We start from the raw sequence: 26,895 nt of genomic DNA on the forward strand, positions 1-26,895 counted from the left end.
AAACATTTAACAAGGACCTAGAAGAACTAAAGATGAAACAAGCAATGACGAACAACACAATAAATGAAATTAAAAGTACTCTAGATGGGATCAATAGCAGAATAACTGAGGCAGAAGAACGGATAAGTGACCTGGAAGATAAAATAGTGGAAATAACTACTGCAGAGCAGAATAAAGAAAAAAGAATGAAAAGAACTGAGGACAGTCTCAGAGACCTCTGGGACAACATTAAACGCACCAACATTCGAATTATAGGGGTTCCAGAAGAAGAAGAGAAAAAGAAAGGGACTGAGAAAATATTTGAAGAGATTATAGTTGAAAACTTCCCTAATACGGGAAAGGAAATAGTTAATCAAGTCCAGGAAGCACAGAGAGTCCCATACAGGATAAATCCAAGGAGAAATACACCAAGACACATATTAATCAAACTGTCAAAAATTAAATACAAAGAAAGCATACTAAAAGCAGCAAGGGAAAAACAACAAATAACACACAAGGGAATCCCCATAAGGTTAACAGCTGATCTCTCAGCAGAAACTCTGCAAGCCAGAAGGGAGTGGCAGGACATATTTAAAGTGATGAAGGAGAAAAACCTGCAACCAAGATTACTCTACCCAGCAAGGATCTCATTCAGATTTGATGGAGAAATTAAAACCTTTACAGACAAGCAAAAGCTGAGAGAGTTCAGCACCACCAAAACAGATTTACAACAAATGCTAAAGGAACTTCTCTAGACAAGAAACACAAGAGAAGGAAAAGACCTATAATAACGAATCCAAAACAATTTAGAAAATGGGAATAGGAACATACATATCGATAATTACCTTAAATGTAAATGGACTAAATGCTCCCACCAAAAGACACAGATTGGCTGAATGGATACAAAAACAAGACCCATATATATGCTGTTTACAAGAGACCCACTTCAGAACTAGAGACACATACAGACTGAAAGTAAGGGGATGGGAAAAGATATTCCATGCAAATGGAAACCAAAAGAAAGCTGAAGTAGCAATTCTCATATCAGACAAAATAGACTTTAAAATAAAGAATATTAGAAGAGACAAAGAAGGACAGTACATAATGATCAAGGGATCAACCCAAATAGAAGATATAACAATTGTAAATATTTATGCACCCAACGTAGGAGCACCTCAATATATAAGGCAAAAACTAACAGCCATAAAACGGGAAATCAACAGTAACACATTCATAGTAGGGGACTTCAACACCCCGCTTTCACCAATGGACAGATAATCCAAAGTGAAAATAAATAAGGAAACAAAAGCTTTAAATGATACATTAAACAAGATGGACTTAATTGATATTTATAGGACACTCCATCCAAAAACAACAGAATACACATTGTTCTCAAGTGCTCATGGAACATTCTCCAGGATAGATCATATCTTGGGTCACAAATCAAGCCTTGGTAAATTTAAGAAAGTTGAAATTGTATCAACTATCTTTTCCGACCACAACACCATGAGACTAGATATCAATTACAGGAAAAGATCTGTAAAAAATACAAACACATGGAGGCTAAACAAAACACTACTTAATAACGAAGTGATCACTGAAGAAATCAAAGAGGAAATCAAAAAATACCTAGAAACAAATGACAATGGAGACAGGACAACCCAAAACCTATGGGATGCAGCAAAAGCAGTTCTAAGAGGGAAGTTTATAGCAATACAAGCCCACCTTAAGAAGTAGGAAACATCTTGTATAAACAACCTAACCTTGAACCTCAAGCAATTAGAGAAAGAAGAACACAAAATTCCCAAAGTTAGCAGAAGGAAAGAAATCATAATCAGATCAGAAATAAATGAAAAAGAAATGAAGGAAACAATAGCAAAGATCAATAAAACTAAAAGCTTGTTCTTTGAGAAGATAAACAAAATAGATAAACCATTAGCCAGACTCATCAAGAAAAAAAGGGAGAAGACTCAAATCAACAGAATTAGAAATGAAAAAGGAGAAGTAACAACTGACACTGCAGAAATAAAAAAGATCATGAGAGATTACTACAAGCAACTCTATGCCAATAAAATGGACAACCTGGAAGAAATGGACAAATTCTTAGATATGCACAAACTGCCAAGACTGAATCAGGAAGCAATAGAACATATGATCAGACCAATCACAGGCACTGAAATTGAAACTGTCATTAAAAATCTTCCAACAAACAAGAGCCCAGGACCAGATGGCTTCACAGACGAATTCTATCAAACATTTAGAGAAGAGCTAACACCTGTCCTTCTCAAACTCTTCCAAAATATAGCAGAGAGAGGAACACTCCCAAATTCCTTCTACGAGGCCACCATCACCTTGATACCAAAACCGCACAAGGATGTCACAAAGAAAGAAAACTACAGGCCAATATCACTGATGAATATAGATGCAAAAATCCTCAACAAAATACTAGCAAACAGAATCCAACAGCACATTAAAAGGATCATACACCATGATCAAGTGGGGTTTATTCCAGGAATGCAAGGATTCTTCAATATACGCAAATCAATCAATGTGATAAACCATATTAACAAATTGAAGGAGAAAAACCATATGATCATCTCAATAGATGCAGAGAAAGCTTTTGACAAAATTCAACACCCATTTATGATAAAAAACCCTGCAGAAAGTAGGCATAGAGGGAACTTTCCTCAATATAATAAAGGCCATATATAACAAGCCCACAGCCAACGTCATCCTCAATGGTGAAAAACTGAAAGCATTTCCACTAAGATCAGGAACAAGACAAGGTTGCCCACTCTCACCAGTTTTATTCAACATAGTTTTGGAAGTTTTAGCCACAGCAATCAGAGAAGAGAAGGAAATAAAAGGAATCCAAATCGGAAAAGAAGTAAAGCTGTCACTGTTTGCAGATGACATGATACTCTACATAGAGAATCCTAAAGATGCTACCAGAAAACTAGTAGAGCTAATCAATGAATTTGGTAAAGTAGCAGGATACAAAAGTAATGCACAGAAATCTCTGGCATTCCTAAATACTAGTGATGAAATATCTGAAAGTGAAATCAAGAAAACACTCCCATTTACCATTACAACAAAAAGAATAAAATATCTAGGAATAAACCTACCTAAGGAGACAAAAGACCTGTATGGAGAAAATTATAAGACACTGATGAAAGAAATTAAAGATGATACAAATAGATGGAGAGATATACCATGTTCTTGGATTGGAAGAATCAACATTGTGAAAATGACTCTACTACCCAAAGCAATCTACAGATTCAATGCAATCCCTATGGAACTACCACAGGCATTTTTCACAGAACTAGAACAAAAAATTTCACAATTTGTATGGAAACACAAAAGACCCTGAATAGCCAAAGCAACCTTGAGAATGAAAAACGGAGCTGGAGGAATCAGGCTCCCTGACTTCAGACTATACTACAAAGCTACAGTAATGAAGACAGTATGGTACTGGCACAAAAACAGAAATATAGATCAATGGAACAGGATAGAAAGCCCAGAGATAAACCCACGCACATATGGACACCTTATCTTTGATAAAGGTGGCAGGAATGTACAGTGGAGAAAGGACAGCCTCTTCAATAAGTGGTGCTGGGAAAACTGGACAGGTACATGTAAAAGTATGAGATTAGATCACTCCCTAACACCATACACAAAAATAAGCTCAAAATGGATTAAAGACCTAAATGTAAGACCAGAAATTATCAAACTCTTAGAGGAAAACATAGGCAGAACACTCTATGACATAAATCACAGCAAGATCCTTTTTGACCCACCTCCTAGAGAAATGGAAATAAAAACAAAAATAAACAAATGGGACCTAATGAAGCTTCAAAGCTTTTGCACAGAAAAGGAAACCATAAACAAGACCAAAAGACAACCCTCAGAATGGGAGAAAATATTTGCAAATGAATCAGCTGACAAAGGATTAATCTCCAAAATTTACAAGCAGCTCATGCAGCTCAATAACAAAAAAACAAACAACCCAATCCAAAAATGGGCAGAAGACCTAAATTGACATTTCTCCAAAGAAGATATACAGACTGCCAACAAACACATGAAAGAATGCTCAACATCATTAATCATTAGAGAAATGCAAATCAAAACTACAATGAGATATCATTTCACACCAGTCAGAATGGCCGTCATCAAAAAATCTAGAAACAATAAATTCTGGAGAGGGTGTGGAGAAAAGGGAACACTCTTGCACTGATGGTGGGAATGTGAATTGGTTCAGCCACTATGGAGAACAGTATGGAGGTTCCTTAAAAAACTACAAATAGAACTACCATATGACCCAGCAATCCCACTCCTGGGCATATACCCTGAGAAAACCATATTTCAAAAAGAGTCATGTACCAAAATGTTCACTGCAGCTCTATTTACAATAGCCTGGTGATGGAAACAACCTAAGTGCCCATCGTCGGATGAATGGATAAAGAAGATGTGGCACATATATACAATGGAATATTACTCAGCCATAAAAAGAAACGAAATTGAGCTATTCGTAATGAGGTGGATAGACCTAGAGTCTGTCATACAGAGTGAAGTAAGTCAGAAAGAGAAAGACAAATACCACATGCTAACACATATATATGGAATTTAAGAAAAAAAATGTCATGAAGAACCTAGGGGTAAGACAGGAATAAAGACACAGACCTACTGGAGAACAGACTTGAGGATATGGTGAGGGGGAAGGGTGAGCTGTGACAGGGCGAGAGAGAGGCATGGACATATATACACTAACAAACGTAAGGTAGATAGCTAGTGGGAAGCAGCTACATAGCACAGGGATATTGGCTCAGTGCTTTGTGACCACCTGGAGGGGTGGGATAGGGAGTGTGGGAGGGAGGGAGATGCAAGAGGGAAGAGATATGGGAACATATGTATAACTGATTCACTTTGTTATAAAGCTGAAACTAACACCATTGTAAAGCAATTATACCCCAATAAAGATGTTAAAAATAATAAATAAAGAGTACAGAGACTGGCAGAGCTTGGTCAATATGGCAGAGTAGCAAGATCCTGAGCTCACCTCCTCTCATGGGCATACCAAAATTACAAGTATTTACAGAGCAACTACTGCTGAGAAAGACTGAAATCTAACAGGAGAGATCTTCTACAACTAAAGATATAAAGAAGGAACCACAAGACCGATAAGAGGGGCGAAGTCATGGTATAGTCAAGACCTGTACCCATCGTTGGGCAACCCACAAACAGGATGATGATTGATTACAATTGCAGAGGTTCTCCCTAAAAAGCAATAGGTCTGAGCCCCACATCACACTCCCCAGCCCAGGAGTTTCACATTAGGAACATGAGCCCCAGAATGTTTGGCTTTGAAGGCCAGTAGGGCTTACTTTTGGGAGATGCAGAGGTCTGTGGAAAATAGACAAACCACTCCTAACAGGTGCACACAAAATGGGTCACACACTCTAGGACCCAGGAAAGAGCAGTAAGTTGAAAGGAGCCTGGGTCAGACCCACCTGCTGATCTTTCAGTCTCCAGAAAGGCAGGAGGCAACTGGAGCTCACCCTTGGGACACAGACAGTGACAGCAGTCACTTGTGGGAGTTCATTCTACCATGTAGACACTGGTACTGACAAGTGCCATTTTGCTTATTATCAATCCACCCTCTAGCTTATTAACACCAGGCTACAGGTAGCCTTACCCACCAGCCTATAGACATCAGTTTGGGGACACTTCAGTCTGAGCAACTAACTGAATGGGGACACAGCCCCACTCACCAGCAGGCAGGCTACCTTAAGACCTCCTGAGTCCACAGCTACCCTAGGACCTAGCCTCACATACCAGCATGCATGCACTAGACACAGTACCCCCAGGGACTTGCAGCCATTGATCCTGGGGCTCAGCTCTTCTCACTAATGTGTCTATACTAGCCCCAGAACCCCTGGGCTCTACCCATAAGCTGAAGGCACCAAATCCAGAACCCCCAGGCCTTGCAGCCAGAGTGCCCAGGACTCAGCTCTTCCCACCAGTGGTTCCTCCTGCCAGAGACTCCAGCACATGGCTCTGCCTGCCAGTGAGCCAGTAATGGCCCCAGGACCCAGCTTCACCCTGGTGAGCAGGCACCAGCCATGGTATCCCCTGGGACCCAACCCTGCCAACTAGCATGTGGCACCAGCCCCAGGATAACCGCAGTCCTGTAGCCTGCCTTGTCAGGACTCAGCCAACACATAAGCAGGCCAATGCCAACTCTGGAACACCTTGAGCCTCTCAGCAAGCCACAATGCGATTCCATCCCACCCATCAGCAGGCTGACACCAGCTTCAGGAACCCCCAGGGCCCTGCAGCCAGAGACTCCTGGGACCAGATCCACACACGAGTGAGTTGGCAGTAGCCACATAAACCCCGGGCCACAGTCCTGCCCACCAGCAGACTGACACCAGCTCCAATATACCTTGGATTCCTCAGCCAGGAGCTCTGAATCCTTTCCCACTAACCAGAGGGCCAGCACCAGCTTTGGGGCAATGTGGAACCCACAGCCAGACCTGAAGCAGCTGGTCCTACCCACCAGCAGGCCAATGCTAGATCCAGGAAGCTTGGCCCACAACCACCCACCTCAGAACCTAGCTCTGCCTGCCAGTGAGCCAGCATTAGCCCCTCAACCACCAGGGCTCCACAGCCAGCCATCTTGTGACCTGGACCCACCAACCAGAGACTGGCAATCTCCACCCAAGGTAGGGCCTTGCGGCCAAACTAGACCAGGGGCCAGCCACACCTACCAGACTGCTCACAGTCAGTCTGCCACAACAGAAGGACACATGCAACCCACATAAGGGGCAAACTTAGGACATATAGTTCTGGCGACCAGAGGAGAGTGCACTGCTGGAATGCATAGGAAATATCCTAAAAAAGGCCACTTATCCAAGGTCAGAAAAGGTAAGTAACCTACCAGATAAATAAAAACAGCACATTAGGCAAAATGAGCTGACAGAGGAACATATTCCAAACAGAGGAACAAGGTAAAAACCCCTGAGAAGAACTAAGTGAAGGGGAGATAGACAATCTACCTGATAATGAATTCAGGTAATGATCATAAAGATGATCAAAGAACTCAGGAGAAGAATGGATGAACAGAATAAGAGGTTAGAATTTTTTAACAAAGAGTTAGTTAGAAAATTTAAAAAAACCCACCAAAGAGATTAAGAATACAATAACTGAAAAGAAAAATACACTAGAAGGAATGAACAGTAGATTAAATTATACCGAGGAATGGATCAGTAAGCTGGAAGACAGAGTAGTGGAAATCACTGAAGCTGAAAAGAAAAAAGAAATAAAAGAAATGAGGACAGTTTAAGAAACCTGTGAGATAACATAAAGCACATTAACATTCACATTATAGGGCTTCCAGAAGGAGAAGAGAGAGAGAAAGTGGCAAATAACATACTTGAATAGATAATAGTTGAAAATTTCCCTAACATGGGAAAGGAAATAGATATCCAGGATCAGGAAGCACAAAATCCCAAACAGGATTAACCCAAAGAGGAGCACATCAAGACACATTGTAATTAAAATGGCAAAAATTAAAGATAAAAAAAAAGAATGTTAAAAGCAGCAAGGAAAAAAGCAACAAGTTTACGTACAAGGGAACTCCCATTGACTTTTCAGCAGAAACTCCGCAGGCCAGAAGGGAGTGGCACAATATATTTAAAGTGATGAAAGGGAAAACCCTACAACCAAGAATATTCTACCTGGCAAGACTTTCATTCAGACTTAATGGAAGGATCAAAAGTTTTACAGACAAGCAAAAGGAGTTCAGCATCACCATAAGAGCTTTATAAGAAATGTTAAAGGGATTTCTATAAGTGAAAAAGGAAAGGCCACAACTAGAAACATGAAAATTACGAAAGGAAAAAGCTCATTATTAAAGGCAAATATACACTAAAGGTAGTAAACCAACCAGATACAAAGCTAATAGGAAAATTAAAGAAAGAAATTAAATAATCTATACCTACAATATGTAGTTAAGAGATACACAAAACCAAAAGATGTAAAATATGATGTCAAAAACAGTAATTGATGAGGGAGGGGAGAAAAAAATGCTGAGTTTTAAAAATTCATTTGAAATTAAATTTCAGCAACTTAAGATGATCATATATTTATGTATATACTCATATATCTGTGTGTGTGTGTATATATATATAAAACATAGAAACCTCATGGTAACCCCAAACCAAAAATTTGTAATAGATACACACAAAAGAGGAAGGAATCCAAACATAACACTAAAGATGGTCATCACATCACAAGGGAAGATAACAAAAGAAAAAAGGAAAAAAAAGAAATAGAAACAATCCAAAAACAAAAAAATGGCAATGAGTACATATCTATCCATAATTACTTTAAATGAAATGGACTAAATACTCCAATCAAAACTCACAGAGTGGCTAAATGGATACAAAAACAAGATACATATAAATGCTGCCTACAGAGACTAACTTCAGATCTAAAGACATACACAGACAAAGTGAGGGGATGAAAAAAGGTATTCTATAGAAATAGAAATAAAAAGAAAGCTGGAGTAGCAATACTTATATCAGACAAAATCGATTTTAAAACAAAGATTATTTCAAAAAACAGAAAGGACTTTATGTAATCATGAAGAAATCAATCCAAGAAGAATATATAACAATTATAAATATATATACACCTAATATAGGAGCATCTAAATACATATAGCAAATATTAACAGACTTAAAGGGAGAAATTGACAATAACAGTTGGGGACTTTAACACCTCACTTACATCATTGGTCAGATCATCCAGAGAGAAAAATCAATGAGGAAACTATGGTCTTAAATGACACATTAGACCAATTGGACTTAACTGATATTTATATCGCATTCCTTCTGAAAGCAGCAGAATAAACATTCTTTTCAAGTGCACATGGAACACTTTCCAGTACAGATCACATGCTGGGCCACAAAGCAAGCCTTGGTAAATTTTAAAAAATGAAATCATATCAACCATCAGAATATTGTTAAAATGTCCATACTAACTAAAGCAATCTATAGATTTAGGTTGCTTTATTAGTATTTTGATCCCTATCAAAATACTCATGAAATTTTTCACAGAACCAGAACAAATGATACTAAAACTTATATGGAACCACAAAAGACCTCAAATAGCCAAAGCAATCTTGAGAAAAATAACAATGCTGGAAGTATCAAGTTCCCTGACTTCAGCCTATGCTACAAAGCTATAGTAATCAAAATGCATGGTACTGGCACCAAAAAAAAGACACATAGATCACTAGAACAGAATAGAAAGCCCAGAAATAAACCCTCACACCTATGGTCAATTAATCTGTGACAAAGCAGGCAAGAATATACCATGGAAAAAAGAAAGTCTCTTCAATAAGTGGTGCTGGGAAAACAGGGTAGCTACATGTAAAAGAATGAAATTAGAACACTTCCTCACACCATATACAAAAGTAAACTCAAAATGGATTAAAGATCTAAATATGATATCTGAAACCATAAAACTCCTAGAAGAGAACATAGGCAGAACACTCTTTGACATAAATCATAGCAATATTTTTTTGGATCATCTCCTAATTCAAAAGAAATGAAAGCCAAAATAAACAAATGGGACCTAATTAAAGTTAAAAGCTTTTGCATAGCAACAGAAACTATCAACTAAACAAAAAGACAACATACTGAATGGAGAAATTATTTGCAAATGATATGACTGATAAGGGGTTAATATCTAAAATATATAAATAGCTTCTACAACTCAATATCCAAAAAACAAACAATCCAATAAAAAATGGGCAGAAGACCTGAATAGATATTTTTCCAAAGAAGACATATGGATGGCCAACAGACAAATGAAAAGATGCACAACACCACTAATCATCAGAAAAATGCAAATCAAAGCCACAATAAGATACCACCTCACAGTGGGCAGAATGGCTATCATCACAAAGTCTATAGATAACAAATGTTGGTGGGGATGTGGAGGAAAGGGAACCCTAGTACACTGTTGGTAGGAATGTAAATTGGTGCAGCCACTATAGAAAACAGCATGGAAGTTCCTCAAAAAACTCAAAATAGAACTACTATATAAGCCAGCAATTCCATTCCTGGGTATATACCCAAAGAAAATGACTACCAAATGTAAAATAGCTAGTGGGAAGCAGCTGCATAGCACAGGGAGATCAGCTCGGTGCTTTGTGACCACCTAGAGGGGTGGGATAGGGAGGGTGGGAGGGAGATGCAAGAGGGAGGAGATATGGGGACATGTGTATATGTATAGCAGATTCACTTTGTTATAAAGCAGAAACTAACACACCATTGTAAAGCAAATATACTCCATAAAGATGTTAAAAAAAAAATCTAGTTTGAAAAGATACATGGATCCCAACGTTCATAGCAGGATTTGTTATAACAGCCAAGGTATGAAAGCAACCTAAGTGTCCATCAATGGATGAATGGATAAAGAAGATGTGGGGTGTGTGTGTGTGTGTGTGTGTGTGTATATATATATATATATATATATATATATATATATATATATATATATATATATGTGCACACACACACACACACACACACAATGGAATACTACTCAGCCATAAAAATAAGAATGAAATGTTTCCATTTGTGACAACATGTATGGACCTGGAGGGTATTACACTTAGTGAAATAAGTCACAGAAAGACAATACTGTATGTTATCACTTATATGTGGAATACAGAAAAATAAAATGAATGAACATAACAAAACCAAAACAGATTCACAGATATAGAGAACAAACTAGTGGTTACCAGCGGGGAGAGAGAATGGGGAGGCTGTAAGACTGGAGTACGGGATTAAGAGGTATAAACTATGATGTATAAAAATAAATAAGCTACAAGGATATACTGGGCATTACAGGGAATATAGCCAATATTTTATAACTTTAAATGGAGTATAATCTATAAAATTTTTGAATCACTATGCTGTACACCTGAAATAAATACAATATATTGTAAATCAACTATTCCTTAATTTAAAAAAAAGAATATAGACTTTCCCCAGAAGTAGGGTTTTGTGGAAAGAGTGAGACTTTAGAGCCATTGAAATTTATATTCAATTCCTGCCTTCAAGCTTTCTGAGATTAATTTTCCTCACCTGTAAAACAGGAAATTTAATGCCTATTTCATTGGGTATTAAAGAGGACTTTAAGTCATTTATATACAGTGAGGAGTAGTCTAGTAAATTCTCATTAAAAGGTAAGAGGTATGATTATTGTCCCAAGAAATCTCATCTAATTCACTAAGTCAGATATCTTATGACCTCATGAGTGACAAGCATTTCTGTGTTATTGAGCTCCTTTCCACATCCTCGGAGGGCTCTCTGACCAAGTCTGACTCCAGTATACGAATGTATCCACGTTTGTTCATGATTGCACATACATACTACACATGCATGCAGAAACATGAACACATACACACATGTGCATGCATATGTGAACACACAGTCTTAAACATTTTTCTTTTGTCTGAGCATTCATGATGAAGGGCAGCTTAATTTCCTCAGTCTGAAGGTTCTAAAGATTCTGCTATTTCTGCCTACCCTGAGAAGTCTCTACTCAGCTTCCTGAATGAAATTTATTCATTTGTTTTGCTAGTGCCCACTTTAGGTTGTTTATTATTATTGTTTAGTCCCACAGAGGAGCAAAAACTCAGTAAATCTCACTCAGAAACAAAGGCCCAGAATTTTAAAAAGTCATTTTGGGGAATAATACATAAATAAGCTAAATTAGAATTATATAAAAATAATCTGATGTTTCTGGGAATTTTTAATGTCCTAGTACAAATTGAATATGCTCAGGTTTTCTGTAAAAACACTGGAGTTGGTCATGTGCTTAATAAACTTTGACATTTCATCTGAAAATACTGCATGTCTGAGTTGCTCTCAGCTCTTTGTGTCCATGTTACTGAGAGAGAATGCCAAATGTGGAGTAGATTTAGTGGAAGGTTTGGTTTTACATAATTTACATAATAGTTGGGAAAGATAGGTTGAAGGCAAAAAGTGGAGGCAGGAATAATTTCCTCTCTTCTTTAACTGCTTCTGTGCATGAGCATAGCCTGCGTCTAATGCTACATTCAGATTAAGGAAAGGTTAATAATTCAGTACCCTAAATGTGAAGGAAAGAAACCATCCTCTTTTTTCTGGTTTTTGCCCCTACAAACAGGGCCATCAATACAACCACTTTCAGAGGAGTGAAAACTCATTGCCCTAATGAAAGGGGTAGCATTTAATAAGTAAGCATCAGTAAAGCTTAAGAATCTCATTTAACTCACAGTATCCTCAAAAATTCTCTGAGGTAGGTACTAATATTATCCATGTTTATGAGTAAAGAAATAGAGACACAGACTAAATACATTGTCAAGCAGCAGAGGCAAGGCTTGAACCCAGGCAGTCAGGTTTTTGACAGCCTGGCTCTGCGGGCCCTCAAAAGCATGTACCCAGGGGTGTCTGTGGAATTATTACAGGGAGGCTGTGTAATTCTGGTTAAGTACATGGATTATGGTGTTATGTATCTAAAAATTGTGATCCTACGTCTGCCATGTATGAGCTGTGTGTGACCTTGAGCAAACTAGCCAATCTACTTGAGGCTTCTCACCAGTACCAAAGGATAGCTACCATCTATCTGATAGAATTCCTTAGATATTTAATGGAGTTCAGAATGTTGAGTACTCAATACATGTAAGCTATTTTGATTATTTCTCTCCCACTAGTTTGTGAAATTCTCAAGGGCAAATTGTCTGGTTACTACTGGATTGCTCAGTGCCCAGCACCATATTTGGCTGTTCAACAGAGGTGGGATATTTGGAGAAAAGAACACTTCTCTATTGCAGGGCATTCACTGGCTTTTGAATGTGTGCCTCCTATCCCAAAGGGTCTTCTGCATTTGTCTTTGACCACGGGGATGTTGAAGTCATAAGGGCCTTCAGGCAAAAACAGACCCTTTGCATAAATAGCTCAAGTTATTTTCCCACCAGCAGGCTTCACACACTGACACAAAGTTCCCCTGGGCCAGATTTCATGAAAAGTGGTATGCTGGTTGGCAGCACAGTGTCACCCAGGCAAAAATATACATGGGTCTCTAGGCCATTTATTCATTCAAGGCCATTTATTCATTCAACAACAAGTCATGGAATAAATTCTGTGTTCTGTTGTCCATATCTAGGGAGGACATTAGGGTAAATGAAATCAAGTTACATCAGTTCTCTCTCCTCAACGAGCCTGTAATCTGGGTGAAAGATAGTAAATAGAAACAAATATATGTTGCCTTCTTGTGGCTATACCTGGGCCAAGCAGTTACTAGAATAAAACTCCTTAGCAGCAGTCTCTGGTTTGTTCACTGTGTCATTCCCAGGGTGTGGTGATAAAAGGTGTTCAAGGGCTTCGCTGGTGGCGCAGTGGCTGAGAGTCCACCTGCCGATGCAGGGGACACAGGTTCGTGCCCCGGTCCGGGAAGGTCCCACTTGCCGTGGAGCAGCTGTGCCCGTGAGCCATGGCTGCTGAGCCTGTGCGTCTGGAGGCTGTGCTCCGCAATGGGAGAGGCCACAACAGTGAGAGGTCCGCGTACCGCAAAAAAAAAAAAAAAAAAAAAAAGGTGTTCAATATATACTTGTTGAATGAAGGAATTAAACACAGTTGGCAGCAAGGTTGAAATCTGTTAGAAGTCTGACTCTAGGGGAGTTGTGTTTCTGATCCTAGGAATTATCTGCTTAGCCAAGGAAAACTGGTCTTACCCTCTGGACTTGTAATCAGTAAACACTCCCAATGAAGACCGTTACTAATTAGTTTAGGAAGGGCAGATCCCATTTCCCTCTCCACATACTCCTAGGGATATATTTGTTATATATTTCATGTGACGTATACTATTGCCCTTACTTGATGCTTAGTATTAATAGAAAAATAAAATAACAGAAAAGTATCCCAACATGTGACAAACATAAAAGTTATAAATAACACTTAAGTACAAATAATCTGGCACCTATAGTCACTCAGGGTCATCAAAGTGGCAGGGATTCTGGAGTCTAGGCTAGGTAGGCAATGACCCACAACTAGACTATTGTAAAATGGAATGATTGTGAGAAAGTGGAAAAGAGAAGAGGCTTTAGAGTCAAACAGACTAAGGTTTGTTTCCAACAGTTGCTATATGGTCTTAAGCAAAATACTGAAACTCTCTAGGCTTTACTTTCTTAAACTGAAAAATAATATGATCCAACAATCCATAAGCAATATACTACTGAGTATATATCCAGAGGGAAATGAAATCAGTATCTTAAAGAGATATCTGCACTCCCATATTTACTGAAGTATTATTCACAGTTGGCAAGACATGGAAACAACTTAAGTGTCCATAAACAGATGAATGCACACACATATACACACACAGGAATATTATTCAGCCATAAAAAAGAAGGAAATCCAGCCACTTGTGACAGCAGGCATGAATCTGGAGAACATTAGGCTAAATGAAATAAGTCAGACACAGCAAAACAAACACTGTATGATCTCACTTATATGTGGAATCTAAAAAAAGTCAAATTCACAGAAGCAAAGAATAGAATGGCAGTTGCCAGGAGCTGGGGGTGTGGGAAATGGGGAGATGTTCATCAAAGGGTATAAACTTTCAGTTATATGGATAACTTCTGGGGGTCAAATGTACAGCATGGTGAATATAATTAATAATACTGTATTTTACACAGACAACATCATTCTCAATGGTGAGAAACTGAAAGCATTTCCTCTAAGATCAGGAACAAGACAAGTATGGAAGTCCTAGCCATGGCAATCAGAGAAAAAAAGAAAAAGAAATAAAAGGGATTCAGATTGGAAAATAAGAAGTAAAACTGTCACTGTTTGCAGCTGACATGATGCTATACATAGAAAATCCTAAAGATGTTACCAGAAAACTACTAGAACTCATCAATGAATTCAGTAAAGTGGCAGGATACAAAATTAATACACAGAAATCTGTTGCATTCCTATACATTAACAATGAAAGATCAGAATGAGAAATTAAAGAAACAAAAGAAATCCCATTTACTATCACATCAAAAACAATAAAACACCTAGAAATAAACCTAGCTAAGAAGTCAAAAGAATTGTACTCAGAAAACTATAAGACACTGATGAAAGAAATCAAAGATGACACAAATAGATGGAGAGATATACCATGTTCTTGGGTTGGAAGAATCAATATTGTGAAAATGACTATACTATCCAAAGCAATCTACAAATTCAATGCAATCCCTACCAAATTACCAATAGCATTTTTCACAGAATTAGAACAAACAACTTTACAAGTTGTATGGAAACACAAAACACCCCAAATAGCCAAAGCAATTTTGAGAAAGAAAAATAGAGTTGGAGGAATCAGGCTCCTTGGCTTCAGACCATACTACAAAGCTACAGTCATCAAAACAGTATGATACTGGCACAAAACAGAAATACAGATCAATGGAACAGGATAGAAAGCCCAGAGGTAAACCCACACACATATGATCACCTAATCCACGACAAAGGAGGCAAGAATATACAATGGAGAAAAGAGTCTCTTCAATAAGTGGTGCTGGGAAAACTGGACAGCTACATGTAAAAGAATGAAATTGGAACATTCTCTAATACCATACACAAAAATAAACTCAAAATGGATTAAAGACCTAAATGTAAGACCAGATATGATAAAACTCTTAGAGGAAAACATAGTCAAAACACTCTTTCACATAAATCGCAGAAAAATCTTTTTTGATCCAATTCCTACAGTAATGAAAATAAAAATAAACAAATGGGACCTAATTAGACTCAAAGCTTTTGTACAGCACAGGAAACCATATATAAAATGAAAAGACCACCCACACAATGGGAGAAAATATTTACAAATGAAGCTACCAACAAGTGATTAATCTCCAAAATATACAAACAACTCACGCAGCTCAATATCAAAAAACAAACAACCCAATCAAAACATGGACAGAAGACCGAAATAGATATTTCTCCAAAGAAGACATACAGATGGCCAAGAGGCACATGAAAAGATGTTCAACATCACTAATTATTAGGAATACAAATCAAAACTACAATGAGATATCACCTCACACTGGTCAGAATGGCCATCAATAAAAAGTCTACAGACAATAATTGCTGGAGAGGGTATGGAGAAAAGGGAATATACACTATTGGTGGGAATATAAATTGGTACAACCGCTATGGAGAACAGTATGAAGATTTCTTAAAAAACTGAAAATAGAGCTACATATGATCCAGCAATCCCACTCCTGGGCATATATACGTAGAAAAACATGGTTTGAAAGGATACATATATCCCAATGTTCACAGATGTAGAAAACAAACTTATGGATACCAGGGGGGAAAAGGGAGAGGGATAAATTGGGAGATTGGGATTGACATATATACATTAATGTATATAAAATAGATAACTAATAAGGACCTACCATATATAGCACAGGGAACTCTACTCAATACTCTGTAATGACCGATATGGGAATATAATCTAAAAAGGAGTGGATATATGTATATGTATAACTGATTCACTTTGCTGTATAGCAGAAAATAACACAACATTATAAATCAATTATACTCCAATAAAAATTAAAAAAAAAAAAAGCCAGAGGAAAAAAAATGACAAAACCTCAAAAAGTGTCCCAGGGGAAGCTTTCTTCCCACCAAAGTTGTATCCGTCAGAAATTCTCTGCATTTGAATATTTTAAAATTAAAACATGTTTTCCTATTAGATTATACAAAAAATAAAGTGAAAGATAAATCGCCTAAAAAAATAATACTGTATTTTACACTTGAAATTTGTTAGGAGTGTAAGGATTAAGTGTTCTAACCACACATACACAAAAAGGTAACTAAAGTATTGGAAGTGTTAATTAGCTTGAATGTAGAAATTAAATTATTTCACAATGCAAATCATCACATTGTATGCCCTAAATATATACAATTTTTGTCATTACACCTCAATAAAATTAGAAGAAACTAAAAATAAATAAATGCCCCCAAATAAAGTAGGATTAATACTACATACTTCATAAAATTCTTCTGATAATTATATGAGATCATGCAAACTGAAAGCCTAGTTCAATGAAAGTCTAAATTATTAGTAATTTCTAGTTATAGCCATTGTTTACTTGATTCATCTTTTACATCACAGTGCAGCCAGTACAGGACAATGTGCTTAACGTATGTACCACTTTTCCAATTGTCTTTTTGTATGTAATGCCACTTACATGAGTTTCAGTTATGCTGCACGCGAATTACAGGCAGGTTGGGGAAATCAGCAAAAATGCCTAGTTCCAACCAGTGTGCATCTATGTCTTGTGATCACCTGTGCTTGTTACTTTAGGAGCTTTAACTGGCCAGAGTTTATTTCATTTGCTTCCAACCTTAGGCTAAGACTTAGCCAATGTAGCATTCTTGCAGCGGTGGGGTAAAGTAAGTACATCATAGTCATCATAGTAAATGAAAAAGCCCAGATTTTTGAATGAGAAATATCTGGTTTCAAATTATGCCTCTGTTACCAGCTGTACTGATTTGGGGAAGTCACATAACCTCTCTCAGCATCAGTTTCTCATCCCAAATGTGTGGCAATATAATGATTACTTAAGAGGGGCTCCTTGACTTCAGCCCTTGCCCCTTCAAATTTGTATTCTAGTCTACTCCTGAAATGATCTTTCTAAAGTATAAACCGGATCATGTTTCTTCCTTGCTTAAACTCTTCAAAGACTGGCTGCATCAGCATTAGTTGTTATTGGTGGCTGTGAGGGATGTTGCTGAAAATACAGATTCTCTGCTCCCCCACCCCCGACCCAGACTCAGTAAATCATAATCTTCTAGCATGAGGCCAGCTATCTATAATTTCATGTGGCTCCCCTGTGAATCACAGGGCTTACATTCATTAGCCTAACCTTTCCGTGATCCAACCCCAGCCTCTGCTCAGCATTATCTCACAGCCCCCATGTCACAGGCCACCTGCGGCTATATCCACTGCTGACAGCTTTCCTAACATGTTATGTGTCTCCCCTTGCTCGTGTAGCTTCCTCTGCTGGAATGAGTTTCATATCTGGCTTTTCTACTAGGTAATCCCACACACATTTTACAACACTCAGAAAACCCTACCTCTGTAAAGATTTTTCCTGTTCTGCTCCCAGAAAGAACCAAATACTCTTTTTAGGCCTCCAAATATGAAATACAGACTTGAAAATCAAGTCAAACAGTCATCTTGTATGTAAAGCCTCTAAATGGCTGGATGCGATTTGTCTTATTTGTCCTTGTATCATTAGCACCTGTACCTAGTACGTGGCCAACAAAGTTTTGATGGGGAAATAAAGCCCATCTTTTGAAATTATGAACTCTGGTACAGAGATGTGTAGCTTTGATGAATGAGGGTGCAGGACTACAAGTTGTAAATGATCTCTTTGCCTTTGATATGGTAAGAAACAAATCTGTGTCTCTCTTTGGAACATTAAACTTGGACCATTTCACCTGGGGCTTAGGAGGGGCTGTTTCTATTGAATGCCACCTTCTAATTTTTAGGGCAGCCAGTGGTTTCAGACACTGGTCTGCAGCTGTGGCATTTAAACAGATGCTGACATGTCAGTATGCCCAAGGAGCAAAGATTTTTGGGGTGGGAAGATTACCAAAGCTTTTCATTTCAGTCCAACCCAGAGATTCAGGATGCTATAAACAGCACACTGTTTTATCCATCTGTGATTGCCCAGGGAACTATGTTGTATTTTATGGGCAACCTGGTGGCAGGAGATATATTGTCCAGTGGTTTTTCTACCTGCTGTTGATTTATGATTGAAGGTCAGATATATTATGGCTCACCTGCCAATGCTAACTACCTTTCACAAAATTATGGCCCTGCTCATAGTAGTACACACTTTCCATCAGAGCTTTGTAGGTAAGAGTCACTGATGTCAGTTGGTTTTTGGCAATAGTATTAAACTTCAAACCATAGACAGTGAGGACCCTTGGACCTTCTGATGTGTGGCTCAGCCCTTAAGATCTTTACAGGGAATACAAATAGTGATGCTAAATCAGGGTGATCTTTCTCCTACTCTCCTTAAGCTTCTTTTCCTCTCTAGTGTCACGTTCCACTGCTGTATGGAAGTTAAGCGTCTGTCAAACAGGTATTTATTCTTTGCTGAGTCAGGAACTCACTCAATAGCTGTGTGTTTTTCATTCCTTTTCCATCTAGGAACAGTGATTTGGGGCCCCAGTTAGGTGATGAATTCTGTTGAGAAATCTTTATATGAAGAGGGTACATCCACATTACATTCTAAAGTACCCAGCTGGCTATCACCCAGAAAATGAAGTATATAGGTGTGCAGCCTACCTACTCTTATATTCCTACAGTACTTGACCTCCTATAAGGTGTTCCCACTTGCTATCTCAAGGTAGTACAGTAGAATGTTGAGAGAATATACTCTAAAGCTAGATAGCACTGGGTTTGATTCCTGATGGTCATTGTAAATGACTGGCCTTGAGTTTCTCTCTGTGCTCCCAGGGATAATAGTGACAAAGTACCATATGCAGCATATATAAGCATCCAGTAAACATTAGTTATTTTTATAGTTTTTTTATTAGCATTTTAGCTAGTGATTAATGCCCACCTTCTCTAAGTAATCATTAATATTAATATATTAAACCTCAGTGTGTGTCTCTGCTTCAGCATTATAGCAAGGTAAGAGTTCTCTAAAGGTCATCTCATCTACAGTTCTCCAAAAATATTAATATTGGGATTTTAGCAAAGTATTTCTTATCCGTTAGCATAATTTTAGTATTTTTTCCAGAAATACAAATTTTCTAGAAATGGCTTGTCTGAACATGTTATCTGAAAAGTATGTCACCTTGATAATTTCCTACTAAGAAGACTATGTACTAAGCCTATGATGTAGTAGGATAGGGGAGAGATTGAAAGCATGAGTTTAGTATACAGCAGGACATGGAGCAAAGATATGCTTTAGCTCCTTTAATTACATGCTGTGTGAATTTGGGTCAATTATCTTCTAGTCTCATTTTCCTTTTTTTTTAATGAGAATAACTAATATGAATAACAAAATTCATAGGAATTTTATGACTATGGATTTTAAAAAACACAGTAAAACACTTAGAACAGCATCTGGCCCATAGTTAGCACATATGAATGCAAACTCCTATCCAAATAGAAGATTTGACCTGAAAATGTTCAAAATATAGTACTTAGAGAGACAGACAAAATAGGAACAAAAAACATTCTTAGCAACAAGTCGGGATCTATAGGAAGTAGTCACCACTATTTTCTAGTCTAATTTCAAAGAACTTCTGTTCACCAAACAGTGTTACCATCTGGAAGATGTTCAGCAAACTGCAGGCATAGTACCATTTATGACCTCTGAAATATTTTTTGTTCATAGCTTCCCTAATAGTGACACCCAGAGGGAAAGTAGGCAGCACAACTGTACACTGCAGTCATCTGAGCTCCATGGCCATTGTTAACAGAAAAAGAATAAAAACTGAATTGTGGTAATTGACAGAAAGTGTTTCCAAGGCATATGTGAAAAAGTTTGCCTAGTTGAGGCTCTTTGACATAATCAAGTAGTAACACTGAGACTGAGTAGTCCATATTTTTAATCTACTGAGACTAATGATTGAGTCTCTTGAGTACACAGATGACTTCTTCTTTGGCCTAGCATAGCAGAACACAAGGCTCAATGTCTCAAAAACTGCTGTTGAATTAATCGATGAATGAATGAATAAAGTTTCGAGATATTCAACAAAAGCTGCTTTTATAATGTGCCTTGCATAAGATAGGAGCCCAAGAAATGGTTAATTAATTAGTTAATTCATTGGGATACAGTTAGGGGGTACGTGACTCATGAGTTCCAGTGACTCAGGCATAACTGTAATTTTTCTTCAATATTTCAAAGGATTTCAAATACCTTTTTACTTTTCCTATTGAATGATTTTGAGATCTTCCCAAATATTCACTAGCCAAGAACAGTCAGCATATTTTCCACAACTTGGCCAAAATTATAACATGTAGAGAGAAGGGCAGGCTAGTTTTTAAATGGAGTATGAGAGGTTCCCTGTGGGGGATTGGATTGCCCCAAGAGTTCTTAACTCTTTGTGATTGGTGTTAAAAAATTGGTGTTGAAAATTGTGATTGGTGTTGAAAATAAAGACATTTTTTGGTTCTCACTCTAGCCACTAGTCACAGCAATATGCTTAATTCTCTCTTGCTTTAGGCCTCTAAGAAAAGCTTCCTTATATGAAATGGACCAAAAGTATGTTGACTCATTAATCTTCCCCTTTTTAGCTTTCAATTGCTCTAAAGATTAGAGCTTTGTTGTGTAGACCTTAGGCCATCTTTAAGACATGGTATTCTTTCAGCTATTAGAAATGGTCATGAGACTTTTGAGTAATCTTCATGCATCTGGACTATTACTGAACATGTACTATTACATCCTAAAGTATCATCTATCTGTCTTATCAATATTTTGAAAATGATTAAAGAAACACAACATAGAACTACAATATGGGCCATTCCATGGGCACAGACTCCCAAAGAAGCATATTTTCTTTTATTCCAATCACTTGTAATCATAAAGCTAGCTGGGTCTAATTGTTTTCCATACAATAGATAGGAATATTTTTCTAAGAGAATATTCTCTTATTAAACAAATTCAGCCAAAGCTTTGGATTGGCTTCTGTTATTGGATTTTGATATATATTCTTGATTCATTAGGTTTTTCCACCCTTATTCAGAAAATGGCATTAGCTAAATTTTTAATACTAAAAATTTATTTATGCTGTATCATAAAGGTCCTAATATATTTTAAGAGGTAGCAAAAACACAAAAGATGCTGTGGTTGTTTCATCACCATAGAGTCTATAGCTGCACTGTCCAAATGTGAGTGTTTAAATTTAAAATATAATTTAGTTAAAACTGTTAAAAACCCCAGGTCCCAAAGAGTGTCATGTGGGCTAAAGCCCATGATACCAAACCTAGATATAATATCTAACCTAACTGCAGTTTTGACCTTCACCAGAAATGCAATCTTAATCAATCAGTCTTGAATTTTCTGGTCAGAAACAAAGAGGTAATGGGCCATGTGGGACTTTCTATCCACCCCAGAAGAAAAAGAGGCAATCTGCATAATAAAACCCTTGCCCTTCCCTTCCCCCCATAAAAAATGTCCTGGTCTAAAAATAACCCTTTATTTTTAATTTTATTTTTATTTCGCTAATAGCCCCCTGGCCCCACCCTTTTTCCAATAAAAATCTTCCACTCTGTACAACCCCTTGGAGTACCCTTCTAGTTGCTAGATGGGATGCTACCCAATTCATGAATAGCTTAATGAAGCCAATTAGGTCTTCAAGCTTTCTCAGTTGAATATGTTTTAACAAAATTAAAAATTCAGTTTCTCAATCACAACAGTCATTCTGTAAATACCCTATAACTGCACACGGCTAGTATATCGGACGGCACACACGTGGGGCATTCCAATCACTGCTGAATGTTCTACTGGACAGCACTGGTCTAGGGTGACCAACAAAGATGTCTCAATTACAAGAGACTTAATTGATGTCTGCAGGGTAAGCCACATGGTGTTATATTCATCTCCATTAGCTCAGCAAGTCAGAAGGAACTGTGTTTATCCCGGATGACATATGAAGTCCTCCACAGTCAATTACTTCATTTGAGTTTCAGGATTCTGAAATTCCTTGTCACTGTTTTTTTGCCCCCTGCTCTACTCCCATTTCCCCAATTAACTCTTCATTTCTCAAATATTCTTTAAGAATGGCGGCACACTGTCTGGCTAGGGGTAAGGAGAGAAAGGAAAAAGGATTAGAGGGCACACTGATGTCTAAGCAATAAAACCCTGGCGTTCTGGGTTTAGAAATTCTCACATTGTAAGAGGTTCTAAAGTTTCACTTTAGAAAAAGAAGCAGCCTTTAAAATGTTGATTTCTGCTTTTTCTGGCAAACCTTAACTTCCTGGTTCAAAGAAAAGACATGTATAAATGAGGCCCACAAGGCCTCCTTGACATCAAATCGCTCTTACAGCACAACATTTTGATGAGTTAAGTGTAAATGAACCAGAAACATATGGATTAAATTTCCCCCATGATAGTAAGAGGTTAGAAAAATTGAGGGTGAAACATGCCTGGGAAAATGCATTTAGTGGCTTGCTGGGCCCTCAGTGCTTAAAACTCAGAGCATACCATTTTGCTGGGAGCAAAATATAAAGTGGAATCAGTCACCTCGGCTCTGTGTCTTATTCAAAGCTTCCGGAGGAAACTGGAAATGACATTTGGATTTCCCTTTTAGTTAATAGGTCTATGATCTAGATTGAGAGAGTGCTTTCCTCACCATACTTGGCAAAATGGTGAGAAAAGGGGAGGGTGCTCCTTTCCCTGTGCCACTGAGCAGTCAGCTGATAAGGTTGGGTGGCCCTGGCCCATCAAGACCTCTTACAAAAAGCGACATTTTACGAAAGACAGGCACTTTTGTATTTGAATACATCAACAGAGTCTAATTTGCCTTTTGGGAGCCGCTGAAAGGTTTGAAGTGGAGGAAAAGACATGATCAGATCATCTGACAGCACTCAGGAGGGGGAACCAGAGGAGGAAAGATATGAGTGAAGGAGAACAAATCAGGAATGGTAAGCAAGAGGTGGTGAGGCCCAGAATTCAGGGGCAAATGTAAATATTTAGGAAAAAAGAATGTTAGGGCTTTGCAATCCACTTGATATGGAAGATAAAATGAGGCAATGAGGTAGGAGTTAAGTCATTTGTTCAAAGTCACATAACTTTTTTCACTTCAAGCTTTTTCACCCCCAAAGTTTTCTGACCTACCTAAACAAGGCAACCAGGGATATTTATTCATTTATTTAATCACTGATAAGTATTTATCAAGTACATATTATATGTAAAACATTGTATTATGTGCTTGAAATAATGATGCTGAGCTTGGGGATAATTATTGCTGCGGCAGGGAAATTAGGTCACTAGTATCTTATGACACTGTTCTCCAAAATCATTCCTGGAGACAGAGCAGATAATCAGAGAAACCTAAATCACTCATAACACAACTAGACTCCTTCAGAACCTTTGCTGTTATACTTATGCTTGAAGGTTTTGAAATAAGCTTGAGTTGAGGGAAAGCTGCCTGGTTTCTCTAAATCACTTTGTCTGTCTGTAATGTGCCATTGGCCAGTGTCACTTGGCAGGTAGCAATATGCTGCATTAGAGAAAATTGCCACTATTGATACTTACAGGCCCTTATAAATCACTACCTCCATGCAGGGTCTTAGACCAAAGTACACTGGGTCAGGCCATTGTCCCAAGGAAGCAACCCATTCCTTCAAAAGATCAATATATCCCCTTGTATTGTGGATTGAAGTGATAGCTTTTCTGTACATGGCTGGCCTTGGCCAGGAAAAAAATTAACCATTCCTGATTCCTTTCAATTCAAGGTCATATGGTTTGATGAGTTCCCACATGATGAATTCTTGTTAAACATAAGGGCTGTAGACATGAAAGGGGGAAATGGTAGGACTACCTCCCAGAAATTATTGCACTGACTCGTGTACTCACTCAGTGGAAAAATGGTGGAGCTGAGATTTAAACTCAGCTCAGGTCTATCCAGTTCCCTAATCCATTTTCTTTCCACACCACCATGAGTTACAGAGTTGAGGGTAAGTCAACCTAATTAATCAAGTTAACCATCTCTCCTCCAAACTGTCTCTACCAAGAAGTGCCAAAGAGAGAGAGGATGGGGAGAAGACACTCTGCAAACCAAGGAGTAAAGAACCCAAAATTTGTCAGCACAGACCCTGAAAGCTACAGACCCCTATACTCTACTTCAGAATTTCTAACACAGGTTAAGCTTAAATGTAAAAGACATGATGGCCTCCTATATTGGCTGAGAAACTCATGATGATTTGAGAATACATACATCCTCAACTGGGACTTACTATGTTTGCTGTTTTGTGAAAGATTATAACCTATGTGTTATTGTCACAATGAGTTTGAGTCTGGGTGTGTAAACTTGGCCAAGTCTTTCTGCATCTCAATCTTTCTGCATCTCAGTTTCCTCATCTAGATAATGGGAAAACTAATACCACTACCTCCTAAGGCTGTTTGAAAATTAAATGATTTATTATATTTAACATCTTAGAACAGTGCCTGACATATTGTTAATACTCAATAAAGGTCAGCTATTATCCTCTTTTTGTCCCGTATTAACTCCAAGCTACCTCACCTAGTATTTTGACTACTATTTCTTGTGTGTTTATTATACATCAAGCACTGTGCTTCATATGCGTTTTCTACATTAAGTCTTATAAAAAACCTTAAGAGCTGAGTGTTATTCATTCATTTAATTCATATTCATTCAGGGCTTTCTTTGTGTGTGTCAGCGTTCTAGACACTGAGAGTATAGTAGTGAATAAAACAAAGCATCTTTCCTTTGAAATGAGGAAATAAAAGTAGTACTTCTGTGGACAGTATAATGTGTATAACAAAGTCTGAAACTGCTCCATGAGGGAACCCAGTGTAAAAATGAAGTCAACCCTTTGAGGAAGGCAGAACTAAGAGAATTTTAGAGGAAAGACTGGAATTTCAATGACATCATGAATCTCTGGTTCAAACTATGCCTGAAGCTGCCATATTTCTGAAGTTGTAAGATTCACAAGGCAATACACTCTCTATTTGTAACCAGTTTGATTTCGGTCATCTGTGCTTTTACTGATGCTTTGTTTTGCTTTTTAACTGAAAGCATCTTAAACAATAGACAAAGCATAGGTCAAAGCCAGGTTTTATCCTTGCCCGTACTCATTACTTTCGTCTCTCCATCATCTCGTCTTTATTTGTCCTTTTACTCTTCTTTCTTATCTCCTCTCTTCCTTACATTCCAACCCTTTCACTCTTCCAAAATTCATATGGCTCCTATCAACACCACTGGTAGAAACATTAACAGACATAATAATGCGCTCCTGAAATATTTATTTCATAGAAAAATATGTTAGGGCTGGAAGGGACTTTGAGAGATAATGGGTTCCAGCCCCTTCCTTCAGGCAGATAAGCTATTATTATTCTCACGAGGCAAATGAAGTCCAGAAATACTAAATGACTTGTTCAAGCTAGTTAATGTCAGACTGGGGAATAAACACCAAATCAAAGGGTCAGAGAATCACAGCACTCAGAAGCTATGAGGATTTCAGAGACTGCCTGGTTCTAACCCACTCATTTTATATCTGGGGAAACTGAGTATTGATGAGGATTAGTGACACGTCCAAGGTCACATTGCTAATCTGTGGCAGCCCTAGGACAAACTTTCTGAACCCCTCTTTAGTGCTATTTCCACTAGGCTAAACTGCTTCTGCCTTTCTAATTCATTTTTTAAAGTGTTGGATAATTATTGAAATTAATATGCCAATACTTGAAGTTCAATGCTCTATCCAAGTGGCTTGTTAAGTCTTCTATATTGCCTTGATCTCTGTGGGAGTTGTATCTATTCATAACACAGGACTGAGAAATAACTTTACCTATAAATCCATACATACTTTCTTCTTCTTTTTTGAAATCAGTTGCTTTATACCTAAAGTATTCTTAACTACTTTTTAATAATATATTTTCTTCTTCTCAAGTTAATTCTCTAGCATTTATGGCAGGAAGGGGATTGGACACTAAAAGCTTGTTTCTCCACCCCTGTACTTGCATGGAGCACTTTTTATTACAAGAATAATTTTCTACCAACAACTGCTGGGATGGGATTGTTCTGAACACTAAAGCTAAAAGAAACTGAGGCAGGGTGTCAACAGCTATGATGAGAGCAAATGTCCCATATCATT

Source organism: Grampus griseus (genome assembly GCF_964374135.1).
Source record: "Grampus griseus genome assembly, chromosome: 1".
Taxonomy (NCBI): Eukaryota; Metazoa; Chordata; class Mammalia; order Artiodactyla; family Delphinidae; genus Grampus; species Grampus griseus.